This window comes from Triticum urartu, chromosome 5, assembly GCF_003073215.2.
Source record: "Triticum urartu cultivar G1812 chromosome 5, Tu2.1, whole genome shotgun sequence".
Taxonomy (NCBI): domain Eukaryota; kingdom Viridiplantae; phylum Streptophyta; class Magnoliopsida; order Poales; family Poaceae; genus Triticum; species Triticum urartu.
The window spans coordinates 651381997-651395011 of record NC_053026.1 but is presented as its reverse complement, the minus strand read 5'-3'; the positions used below and the strand labels follow the sequence as shown (position 1 = coordinate 651395011).

Below are 13015 nucleotides of genomic sequence, written 5' to 3'. Positions count from 1 at the left end.
GACGCTGGAACGGTACAAGGCACGTTGGGTGGTGCGTGGGTTCTCCCAGCGCCCCGGCGTGGATTTCGATGAGACCTTCTCGCCAGTCGTCAAGTCCGCCACCATCCGCGCGGTGCTCACCATTGCCGCTGCTCGGGAGTGGCCAGTCCACCAGATGGACGTCAACAACGCATTCCTGCAGGGCTTCCTCACCGAGTGTGTCTACTGTCAACAACCGGCTGGCTTCGTCGACGAACGACACCCTGATCACGTATGCCTCCTCGACAGATCACTCTACGGGCTGCGGCAGGCACTGAGGGCGTGGTTCGAGCGCTTCGCCGCCTTCCTCCGCGCCATCGGCTTCACGGCTGCACGATCCGACCCCTCACTATTCGTTCTTCGCCACGCCGTCGAGGTCGCCTATCTTCTTCTGTACGTGGATGACATCGTGATCACCGCGTCCACGCGGGCTCTACTCCACCGCCTGCAACAGCAACTTCTCGCGGAGTTCTCCATGAAGGATCTTGGGCCATTGCACTACTTCCTTGGCATCAGCGTCGCCCGTGGCCCCGATGGCTTCTTCCTCTCCCAGAGCAAGTACGTCGAGGACCTGCTGGATCGCGCCAACATGGTGGCGTGAAACCTGTCAGCACGCCCGTCGACACCCGCCACAAGCTCTCCAGTGACGCAGGGGCACCTGTGTCCGATCCTTCGGAGTACCGCAGCCTGGTGGGTGCGTTGCAGTATCTCACCATGACGCGGCCGGACCTGGCCTACGCCGTGCAGCAAGCTTGCCTACACATGCACGACCCCCGTGAGCAGCACTTGTCGTTGGTGAAGCGGATTCTTCGCTACGTCCGTGGGTCGTCCACACACTCGACCTGGTCGCCTACTCCGACACCGACTGGGCCGGGTGCCCGGACACACGCCGCTCTACATCAGGCTATGCGGTGTTCCTCGGCGATGCTCTCGTCTCCTGGTCGTCCAAGCGGCAGCCAACTATGTCGCGTTCGAGCGCCGAGGCTGAGTACCGCGCCGTCGCGAACGCGGTGGCTGAATGCTGCTGGCTTCGCCAGCTGCTTGGCGAGCTCCACGCTCCTCTGCACTCGGCCACCGTGGTCTTCTGCGACAACATCTTGTCGGTGTACATGGCAGCCAACCCGGTCCACCACCGACGCACGAAGCACATCGAGTTGGACATACACTTCGATCGCGAGAAGGTGGCCCTCGGACAGTTTCGTGTACTCCATGTACCCACTACACAGCAGTTCGCGAACGTGATGACGAAGGGACTGCCAACATCGGCGTTTGAAGAGTTTCGATCCAGCTTATGCATCCGGCCACCGGATGCTGCAGCTGCGGCGGGGTATCAGACAACCTCTTCTCCCGCCCACGTAGCTAGCTGACCACGTCGTGCTCTAGGCACGTCCTCTCTGTAACTGCACCACGACGCACACGTCGCGCATGTACTCAGCGCACCCTGCGCTCTCTGTAACACTATATGTATGCCAATGCATTCATCGGCTGCATCCAAGGTGCATTGCCCAATTCCCCTACTCGTCTACAAGATCGGATGATATCCTTTTATAGATAGGAGCTAGGTTAGTGGATGAGCAAGGGAGATCCCAAGCGCGCCGCCGCAGGCTGTTGGCGAGCGGCCGATTCATGCGCAGCGGCTTGCTTATCAGATTTGCATGATGAGCTGCACGTACCAATCCATTTGCTAGATAAGTATGCACTGCTAACTAACTCACACGCGCCGTTCGGCCATGCATGCGTACGTTTGGTAGGTACTGTACGTACGGGTTGATCCTTTGGTTGCACCATCAAGCTATTTTAGTAATGCTATATATAAAAGATTGATAAATAGTGTCCCTCCGGCCATGCATCCATCCATCAGGGCATGGGCTGTATCATGATGTCAAGCCCACCTAATTAAGCCAAGGAAATTAGCACAAGTATTTGAGAGAGAGAAGAAAATGCACGTACGGCACATTCACTTGTGCTCTTGAATGTATAAACTAGTGCTTCATATTATTATTTATATTTTCTGTATGACATGCGGGCCAGGTAAATAAGTGACAAAATCTCGTCAAACACTTGCATGCATCAGCGCTGCGATTTCTTTTCTTTCTTTCTTCGCTTTTCACACCTGAAGAACTGGCTCTTCTGCAGTCTACACTTGCTACCGCGAGGGAAATTTGACTATTTTGACCTGTGGACGAAATCAATTCACAAAATGAACTGCCCGTGAAACTATTTCACAGCACTGACCCTTTTGTATAGCGCCCGCCACGCAGGCGCCACACCCTACGGTGCAGCGCCCAGCTCGGGGGCGTTGCACGCCAGTCCACGTGGCAGTCCTTGGGCCCGCACCCAGCAGTGCAGCGCCTCCTAGCTAGGCGCCACACATGTAATGTGCAGCGCCTAGCATTCGGGCGCTGCACTGTGACTTATCCAGCGGCTGGGCCCCCCTCCCCCACTCCCCCACCCCACACACCCCAACCCGAGCTTTGCCCCCTCTCCCACTCTCCCCCCTCTCAAATCCTCTCCCAAAACTTGCAAATTTGAAGAATTTGTCCGTGGATTTCGAAGTCATACCCTCCCTCAAGGTAATCTTCTCCGATCCCTTGTTTTGATCCAAGTAATGCTAGTTTGGGAAACCCTAGTTTTTTTTGGATCTAGAGATTTGCATGGAGATGTGAGATCTTTGTTTGCCAATTTCCTATGATTAGGCTTTGTTAGTATGTTAGGGTTATTCTTATGGGTGTTCTTATGTTGGTGCTAGGGTTATGGTTAGGGTTATTGTTAGGGTTATGGTTAGGGTTAGGGTTATGGTTAGGGTTAGGGTTATGGTTAGGGTTAGGGTTAGGGTTGTTGTTTGATATATATACATTAGGGTTTGTATTCCGTGTTAATCCTTAAATTAGTACTCATGGAAGCAATGTTACGATGTGTTGTTTGAATGCTTATAGGGATGGAAAGAACATGTGTGTTTGTTCATCATGGGGACAAAGACGCCTTCTCGAAAGGCAATATTGAACCGGATCCGGATGAGCTAGATATGTTGTTTGATAGTAGTCCTAGCTATGCGGAGCTCTTGCAACAAGTGAGGAAAGATTTGAATTGGATGGACCCTAGTGATATCGTTGAGTTGGAGGGAAGGCATAATGTAGGTTTTGGAATGCACATCCGTTGGAAGACAATGCGTATCAACTCGGAGCAACGTTGGGTTGCATACAAGGAAACGGTGGCCGATTCACTTGACAAGGCTCTTGAGTTATTTGCAACGAAGAAGGTTGATTCAAATTTGCATTTGGACTTGAACCGGAAACCCTCCCCTTTGGCTGCTAGTAGCCCCCCACCCTTGAAGCGAGATGAAATTGTTGAACCTCTTTTGACCCAAGAAGTGAGGCCAACATTGAGCCCGTTTACAAACAACCAAGATGAAGCTTTGCAAGAGGACAATGATGAGTATGCAGACGATGACAATGAAGTTGATCTCCATGACAACAATGTGGGTGATCTTGACAAATATCATTTGCAAGAGACAATGGACCATTCCATCCCTTTTTCCCGTGCATATGCATCGGATTCGGATGACGAAGGTCCCGATGAACAAGTTGATGAGGAGGGGTTCACGGTGAAGGAGGCCGAAACTTTCGAGAAGGTATTCGGTCGGGATCACAAGACACCATTGTTCAAGGATGTTAGTCTCGCGGATGAAGCCGTTGTGGATGGTGGCAAATCTATATCTCTTGGGGTTAGGCCAAGCTCTCACCGTGATTTGGGAGACGACAAGAACCGGATTGGTAAAGGGTGTAAGTTCGAAACCTTCTTGGAATTGAAGATGTGGCTCGACAACTACTCGGTTACGCATTATCATCCACACAAGGTGGTGCATTCGGACGTCAATGTGCGCTACACGGTTGCATGTGCATGTGAAGATGAAATATGTCCGTGGATTGTGCGTGCAAGACCATGGAAAGGAGGTCCCGCTTGGCACGTAGTGAGTTGTGTGCCAACTCACATGTGCCGAGGCAAAAGGGTGGATGGCAAGATTGTGTCCCAAGACCACAGACAACTCACGTCTGAGTTCATCGCTTACAGGCTCTCCAACTCAATATCCACACTTCCAACAATGAGCGTCCAACATGTCATTGACCTTGTGAAAGCCATCTTTCATTACAAGGTGAAGTACGGAAAGGCATGGAAGGCGAAGTAAGCCGCATTTAAGATGTTGTATGGTACTTGGGAGGAAGCATACAACCGAATCCCTAGGTTGTTGTTAGCCATGGCCGCCACAAACCCGGGCATGGTTCATGTTGTCGAGCCTCATGGGCACCAAACAACGGTTTATGAAGGAAAGAAAGTCCGAGTATTTGGCCGTGCATTTTGGGCGTTCGAGCAATGCGTGAGGGCTTTCGAACACTGTAGGCCGGTCATCTCCATTGATGGCACGTTCTTGACCGGACAATACAAGGGCACCTTGTTGGTTGCGATAGCAAGTGATGCCAATAACCGGGTGTTGCCATTGGCATTTGCTTTGGTTGAGGCGGAGAACAATGACAACTGGGAGTGGTTTATGCGTCTTTTGAGGACGAAGGTGTTACCCGCTCAAAGGAAAATTTGTGTCATATCGGATCGGCATGCAGGAATTCTTAACGCACTGGAGATTGACATTCCCGGGCATGCTCCGTTGCACCATCGATGGTGCATGAGGCACTTTTGTTCGAACTTCTATAGGGCATGTGGCCTTAAGGAGTTGGTCGATGATCTTCAAGATTGTTGTCTTGCTTTCTCCGAGAAGCGGTTCGCCACTTTGTTGAACAAATTGCTCGCACACAAAAAGCTTGATGCCGGGGGTCAAGACTTTCTCAATAGGCACATTCAATACCGGAACAAGTGGGCACGTGCTTTTGATGAAGATGGCCGAAGATACGGTCAAATGACAAGCAATATGGCCGAATGCTTCAATAGGGTGCTCAAAGGTGCACGTGGATTACCCGTGACGGCAATAGTTCAATACACATTTGACAAGATGAATGCGTACTTTCTAAAGTACTCAATGGAAACTGATGCACAGATAGCGGGTGAGAACCCGCGCAAGTACAAGTACAAGTTCCCACCCAAGGTTGATGAATGGTTAGAATTTCAATCACGAAAGGCGGACTCAAAAGAAGCTATATTATATGACAACGAAGAGTGAAAGTATGAAGTGAAAGAGCCAGGAGGAACCACAAACGATGGCCGGCAACATGGAGGTCGGGCTTTCAAGGTGTCGTTAACACAATGTGATTGCTCTTGCGGGAGGCCATTGTTGCTTCATCTCCCATGCTCACATTTGTATACCACCGATCGCGTTAGAAATGTGGACATCAATCACCCACGCACCATGAGGGAGTTGGAGTTCTCAATCATGACGGTCAAGAAAACATGGGCTCCCCGCTTTCACCCATACTTTGACCAATCACAATGGCCGGAGTACCATGGAGTTCAACTATGGTCGGATCCGGAGTTGAAGGTTGTTAAACGTGGTAGACGTAAAACAAAGCGTTTTAGAGGCGACATGGACGGATGGGGCCATGGTGGCCGCCGCGAAGCGGGAAACGATCAATTCCAAGAGCCTCGTGAGAGCTCCCGTTGTGGGGAATGCAAAGGTCATGGCCACAAAAAAAGTTCATCATTGGAGCTGAAGGGATCATTGAGTTGCCTTTCCTGACTAATGCGTTGTACTGGTGTTGGGATACCTCATCAAAAACAGTGGGTTCTTCCAAAATCTCCTCAGCATACGCCGGCTTGCATACCTCCACACGGGTACTTGCAAGAAACCATGTGAGATAGTTGTTGAACGCTACAGGGCAGTGCTCACGAAGCTGGACTCCTTTTCCAGCCCTAGCTTGCTCCACACTAAGCGCAAACTGTACGACATACTTTCTGTGATGCTTGGCCCAATCCTTAATCTTCCGCTGCCTTTTCCTATCCAACCTGCAAGTTAGAAACATAATATTAGTAGCATCGAAACCGCCGAGAAGCTGCTAAGTACTCAAGGTTAATTATATCTTACGCGTGTAGCAACTTGTCCGTGTCCTCCCACTCCGGCGGATGTGCCTGGAACAAACCAAACTGACGGCGCACTCGATGTGGGAGGTGAAGCTCAACCGCCCAGTTGCATATGAGTGGGCACCGCATACGCCAGAGATCCCTATCCCTAGTGCACATCGGATTCAGCCTGAACTCTAAAGGGTTACCAAAACTATCTCCTATTCCATACGGCTCCCGTATCACCTGCAAAATGGGATAGAATGCAAAATTGATATCGAGTTGCAATAGAAGCATCATAATCACTTATGCCATGTCAATTCACCTGCTCAGGCGTGATCGCGTCAAGCTCACTCTGGTACAACTTGTACATGACCGAGGGATCATTTGTCGTCTCATTTATCACATCCCACTTGTAAGCCCAAGTGGGTAGCCGTAGTAGGTCGCCTTTGTCGTCCCAATCATCGTACTTCACCTTCTTCGGACGTCCAACTGGCAAACGCTCCCAGCTCCATATGGAAAGTGCAAGCAAACAACCACCAATACCTCCAGATGACCTACAACAGGCTTCGTCCAACTGCACATAAAAGAGAACATGGTTCAATTAAGAGCAAGATTGCATTCATAATGTAGCAATGAAGTGAAAAAGAAACAACTTCATACCTGTCTATACAAGTAAGCCAGTGTCGCCGAACCCCAACTCCATTTGCTATCGAAGACGGTCAACGCCTTCAACCACATCCATGGAGCATTCTTGCCTATGCCATCAGCAAACATAGTCCTGGATATCACATACCACATGTAGACACGAGCATATATCTTGACCGTGTCCTCATCAGCTTCCGGTGGGCAAGTACCAAAGTGCTCAGTAATCCACGTGAAAGTAGCACCGGCTGCGACTCTTTCCTTCTTGTTTTCTGCTGCTGGTTCTGGAGGCTCCGAAGGAACCATACCGATAAGGGCATGCATCTGCGCGCGCCACCCATCGGAATCGGTGCTCATACATAGAGGATTCCCATCGATAGGAAGACCGGTGATCATAGCAATATCCTGGAGCGTCACTGTCATCTCCCCGGTCCGTAGATGGAAACTATGTGTCTCCGGCCGCCAATGATCAATAAGCGCGGTGAGTGCTGGAGCATTGTTGGGTGGCGTCGACCGTCTGACCATATGAATGAAAGGGAGAAGTCCTGTCTCCCTTACATACGGTGTGTATTGCTCATCATAGCGCATCCACCCAAGGGTGACCCCGTGAGAACGAAGCTTCAAAGGTGCAAGCGCCTACAAACAAACAATTCATAACATTACATATGGGGCATTTGTGTTTGAAATAAATACGAAATTCATAAAACAGGCCACTTTCATTATTACCCGCTGCTCCACCGTCATAGCGTACGACCGGTGTTGTTTGTCCCAGTGATCATCGAGAAGCCAAACCATCCTAACAATTTTGAAAGAAAGCTTTCTTGTCAACACGATTATCTTTTCAATACAAATAAACTAAAGTACGCCTACTAGATGCAAAATACAAAGCATATGTATCCAAACCATTCTTGCCAATACAAATGTAATTTCAATAAACTAAACTAAGCCTACCTCATGCAAGATTCAATACAAATATCTTTTCCATATAAATAAAATGTCAACCTATGTATCCAAACTATATAAATAACATGTCAACCTATGTATCCAAACCACATTCTAGTCTAACAAGGGTTCCCCAAATCTAATACATGCAAGATTCAAACAAAAATTCCCTAAATCTAATACACACAAGATTCAAACAAGGGTTTCTCAAATCTCCGAAATAGCATATATTCTATGGATAGAAAGAAGGGGATCGGAGAAAAGTACCTTCTAGGATGGATTGGTGAAGGAATCCACGGGCCAAATCGTCAGATTTGAAGATTTTTTAAGAGGGGATTGAGAGGGGGAGAGGAGGAAGCCGCCGGCCGCTTGTTCTGTAACTCCTCTGGAACGAATGGGTGGGGTGGGGGGGGGGCAGCGGGCGGCTGGCATCTAAGTCACAGTGCAGCGCCTGCGGGCCGGGCGCTGCACATTACGGTGCAGCGCCTAGCTCTGAGGCGCTGCACTACTGGGTGCGGGCCCAGGGGCTGCCACGGTGGACTGAGGTGCAACGCCCCCGAGCTAGGCGCTGCACCGTAGGGTGTGGCACCTGCGTGGCGGGCGCTACACAAAAGGGTCAATGCTGTGAAATAGTTTCACGGACAGTTCATTTGGTGAATTGATTTCGTCCACAGATTAAAATAGTCAAAATTGCCCTACCGCGAGGCTATACCTTTTTGTCCGAACCTAGTTCCGAACCTACGTGTACCTGCGGGGCAACAGGCTGAGGCTACCCATTGGCCATGCCTTTATGTGCTTTGTCAGTCTTGCTTTGACAAGGACACATAAAAGCGACAAATATCTAGCGGTGGCCTTGCGTGGACATAAAATCATGTGGGGATTCCTTCCCGACTAGTAAGACAAACAAGCTGCATGGCTCCGCAACATGCACGTAAGAAAGAAATAACAACCAAGGGATCGCTGGTATCTATTCCTACCCGTTCATTAGTTGGGTCGATTCGATCCATCGCCGTTCAGTAATTCTCGGAACAAAATATTTCGTCTGGTAGCTGCCTGCCTAGCTGGCCAGGCCCGACGCCCGCGTCGTCCTCCGCCTGGGGCGACTCGGGCGGCTAGAAACCTAGCCGTCGCCGCCGCAAATTTCCTCCTCCCGTTCCTCCGCCGCCGCAAATTTCCTCCTCCCTTTCCTCCTCCTCCGCCGGAAGACGCTGCCGGGCTAAGCCCAGGGGCCGACGGCGGTGGCGGGGGATCTCCTCTCTTGCGCATCTCCGGGGTGGGGAGGACCCCAAGGCGTGTGGTGGTGCGACCGATCTGAGATCTGCAGCGCGGCGGATGGCGGCAGGCGGCGGGAGGCCGGCCCGTCCTCGGACGGCGACGGCTTGGCGCGGCGGAGGCCAGGGTTGCGGGCGCTGCGGATGGCTCTTCGGGCGGCAGCGGCGGCTGCGTCAACGGCGGCCGGCTTGGCTGCGTGGCGTGCATGCTACCTTCAGATCGGGCGACGGCGGCGTGGAGGGAATGGTGGTCTCGTCGGCGGCACCTCCGATCAGATCTGTTCTGACCAGTGCAGCCGGCGGTGGTGGTCATCTCTTCCGTCAGAGGTGGTCGGCCTAAGGCTGGGTGTTCGGATCTCGGGATCCGTCATCTGGCACCAGCTGCGATTGGGGTGACGTAGTTGCCGGTGAAAACCAAGCCGACGGCGGGCGATGGCAGCGTTCCACGTCGTTACCTTGATGAAGGCATCATCATGTGACTACCGTCGACCCACTCGTATTGCTCCGGGGGAAACCCTAGGATCTGGTGTTCCAGACCGGACGATGGCAGCACCGCGGTGTCGTTTCTCTTTTGGGAGCGTCGTTTTGTGGAGCAGCGCTGGAAGTCAGAGACAGGAGGTGGAGCGGCTTCGTCTTGCACGGAGCTTCGGTGGAGATGTCAAGTCATGCCTGACCGACAGGTGCTACGCTTGGTCATGCCTGGTCGGCAGGTGCCACGCACGACAAATCCTCCAAGGGCTTCAAGCAGTGTCGGCTGGTGGTACGTGGCAGCATGGCGCTGAGGTGTATCAGTGGCGACCGCGACGTGTATGGCTGTTTGCGCGCAGGGAGGAGGTGCCGTTGGGCGCCGTGGTGGCGTCGACGATAGCTGGACCGAGTAAGGTTGATGCATCAGTACAGTTCTGAAGATGGAGCAGTGGCAGTTGGCGGCGGCGGCCTCTGAGAGCATGCCGGACCAGTATGTGTCCCAGACCCGGCAAGTAGCTAGGTTGGGGTCTCAGATCTTAGATGTTAGGCTTGGCTGCGATGTCTGTTTGGTATTAGGCCCAGGTTATATGCGCCCCTTCATCAATTGGATAGGTGTAGCGACAGTTTGTTGCTTAAACAGCGGCTTTAGTCTTATTGTTATATGACTTTGTAAGGTCTTGTGAGAATAATTAATAAAGTGGCCGTATGCATAGTCCAGATGCAGAGGCCGAGGGTCATCTTCCTTTTCTAAAAAAAAAAGCTGCCTGCCTAGCTAGATATATGCAGTACTGCACTGCAGGAGTATAGCTACAAGTGCAGTAGTAGTACTCGTCATCGCTCTCAGCTGCTCCTCCACTACTAGCAAGCAAGCTAAGCTCCCTCTTCTTCCTCCATCCATCTTCTCCTCTACACACCAGATCACACCGTACCACGAACAAACAAACAAACTTGGAGCTTAGTATATATGTCCATGCTATGCGGCGCCAGCAACTTTTTTCTTTTTTGAAAATGGAGGAGAACCCCGGCCTCTGCATCTGAACGATGCATGCAGCCACTTTATCAATTATTTACACAAAACTTTATAAAGTCATATAACAGTAAAACTAAAGCCACCGTCTAGGCAACATTTGTCGCTACTCCTATCTAGTTGATGAAGGGATACTGATAATCTAGGCCTAATATCAAACAGACCTCGCAGCGAAACCTAAACATCTAAGACATGAGGTCCCAACCAGGACGCTTTCCGGATATGGGGCACCCACTAATCCGGTGCACTCCTCAACCAGGACGCCTGTCGGGTATGAGGCCGCCGCAGCCACTTGCCACCAAACCATCTTCAGAACTGTACTGTTGCATCTACCGTGCCAGGTCTTCTGCCATCGACGCCACCACAACGCCAATGCGGCACCAGCAACTGCCCTCACCACCACCACCACCACATAATCTCGCCTTTTCATCATCACCAGAACAGGCTGCACCAGCACGAGTACCAGTTCTTCGGCGGCCAAGGCTACCACCAGCGCAACGGCGAGCCACCAGTATCATGGCTCTGCTTGGACCACCCACCGCTACCCCCGGACGACTACCACCACCGCACAGCATGGACATCCACGCCGTTTCATGAACCCCCAGCTGCAGGGAACAGTAGCAGGCTCAAGTTGGGGGTGGACACCGGCGACCGACACATGGCGCAACTTCTGCAGCCACCGGCGCTGCCAACAACAGCCACCATCGTGAGTAGTACAGCTGATTAAGTTTTCCATCTCTTCCCGATCGATGCGTCCGCACGGACCGGCTTCCTGCTAACGAAAATCACAGTTAATTTTCATCTACCCAACCCCTACAAAAAGGTAAAGTTCCTCCGTAGGTCGAAGCAATGTTGATGTGCTGAAGATAAGAGGTTCCTCTGTAGTTGATATGCTGGGTCCATATAATCATCTCATATAGGAGTATCCACATATTCTTGTTAATATGTTGGGTCCATGCACCCTCTCTCATTTATTTTTGAAACATGCACGAGTATTGCATGTGAATATATTAGAAGATGTGAAAGAGGGGGGGGGGGGGGGGGGGGGGAGCATTTTATGTGATCATTTTGATTTGAATGTTTGTATTTTAGTTTCCTAACAACTTTTCAAGCCTATAGCTCATAGCTGATACTAATCTCCTAACTTGGGTAGCGACCGGGTGATTGCTCCAGGGAGTTATTCAAACTGATCAAAGATCAGGAGATCCAAAAAGGACCAAAATCTCGTGAAATCAAAACAGGCTCCTTTTAATTAGTTTGCATCAGGAAATTGCTTACTTAATAACTTGCTAGCAGTCTTAGGGTTTAGGATTTGGACTGCGTGCATCTATGGACGCAGAGGCCAGGAGAGTAATCTCTTCCACCATCTAAAAAAATAGCTGATACTAATCTCCTAACTTGGGTAGCGACCGGGTGATTGCTCCAGGGAGTTCTCAAACTGATCAAAGATCAGGAGATCCAAAAAGGACCAAAATCTCATGAAATCAAAACAGGCTTCATTTAATTAGTTTGCATCAGGAAATTGCTTACTTAATAACTTGCTAGCAGTCTTAGGGTTTAGGATTTGGACTGCGTGCATCTATGGACGCAGAGGCCAGGAGAGTAATCTCTTCCACCATCTAAAAAAATAGCTGATACTAATCTCCTAACTTGGGTAGCGACCGGGTGATTGCTCCAGGGAGTTCTCAAACTGATCAAAGATCAGGAGATCCAAAAAGGACCAAAATCTCGTGAAATCAAAACAGGCTCCTTTTAATTAGTTTGCATCAGGAAATTGCTTACTTAATAACTTGCTAGCAGTCTTAGGGTTTAGGATTTGGACTGCGTGCATCTATGGACGCAGAGGCCAGGAGAGTAATCTCTTCCACCATCTAAAAAAATAGACCGATTACAATACAGTGAATCCCTGAATGTAAATGGGCCGGATCAAGTTCTGGTTAGGGACTCGTTAAGAAGGAGTACTTCATAACAGTGAATACAAAGTACATAACTGCTACCTGCAAGAAAATTATATAACTGAGCTCTTATGGTTGTTTTGTTTCCTTTTGTTGTTCAGAGGTGCCATTATGCAGGGATGCATTCACCAGCCTGACTAGCAATGAACTGATCATGGCTATTGACACAGAGATGATGGTGGTGGCTGCCCGTCATCCCACAATGCAAATGCACGAGAGAGAAGCGAAGGTGATGAGGTATAGGGCGAAGAGGAAGCGGCGGCGCTATGACAAGAAGATCCGCTACAAGTCCAGAAAAGCTTACGCTGAACTCAGGCCACGGGTAAACGGCCGCTTCGTCAAGGTACCCGAAGCCCCTGCGCCACTCGCACCACCAGCTTCGCCCTATGATCATAGTAACTTGACCTCGGATGGTTCCAGTAAATTGTAACACAAGCTAGCAAAACTGATCACATATTTACTCGTGATGGATCCACAATTAATGAAGTAGTATTTCATCAAAGATAAAAAATAACTCAGTTGTTTATCAATCATCATAGATATTGTGTTGATTTGACTATATAAAATGGTCAATGGATCAACCAAACGAAATGTATTTTTTGAAGCAAGCATTCTTATGGTACATGTTCATTTAAGCATGTAATTTAAGGAGGCTAGCTACTTAGTTGTGTAGTATGGTTGCCGTT

At 50.2% G+C, this 13015-nt stretch overlaps 1 pseudogene; it reads left to right on the top strand.

The window, feature by feature from the left end:
* Window positions 1-10311: 10311 nt before the first annotated feature.
* On the top strand, window positions 10312-12752 carry LOC125506485 (annotated as a pseudogene).
* Window positions 12753-13015: the final 263 nt, after the last annotated feature.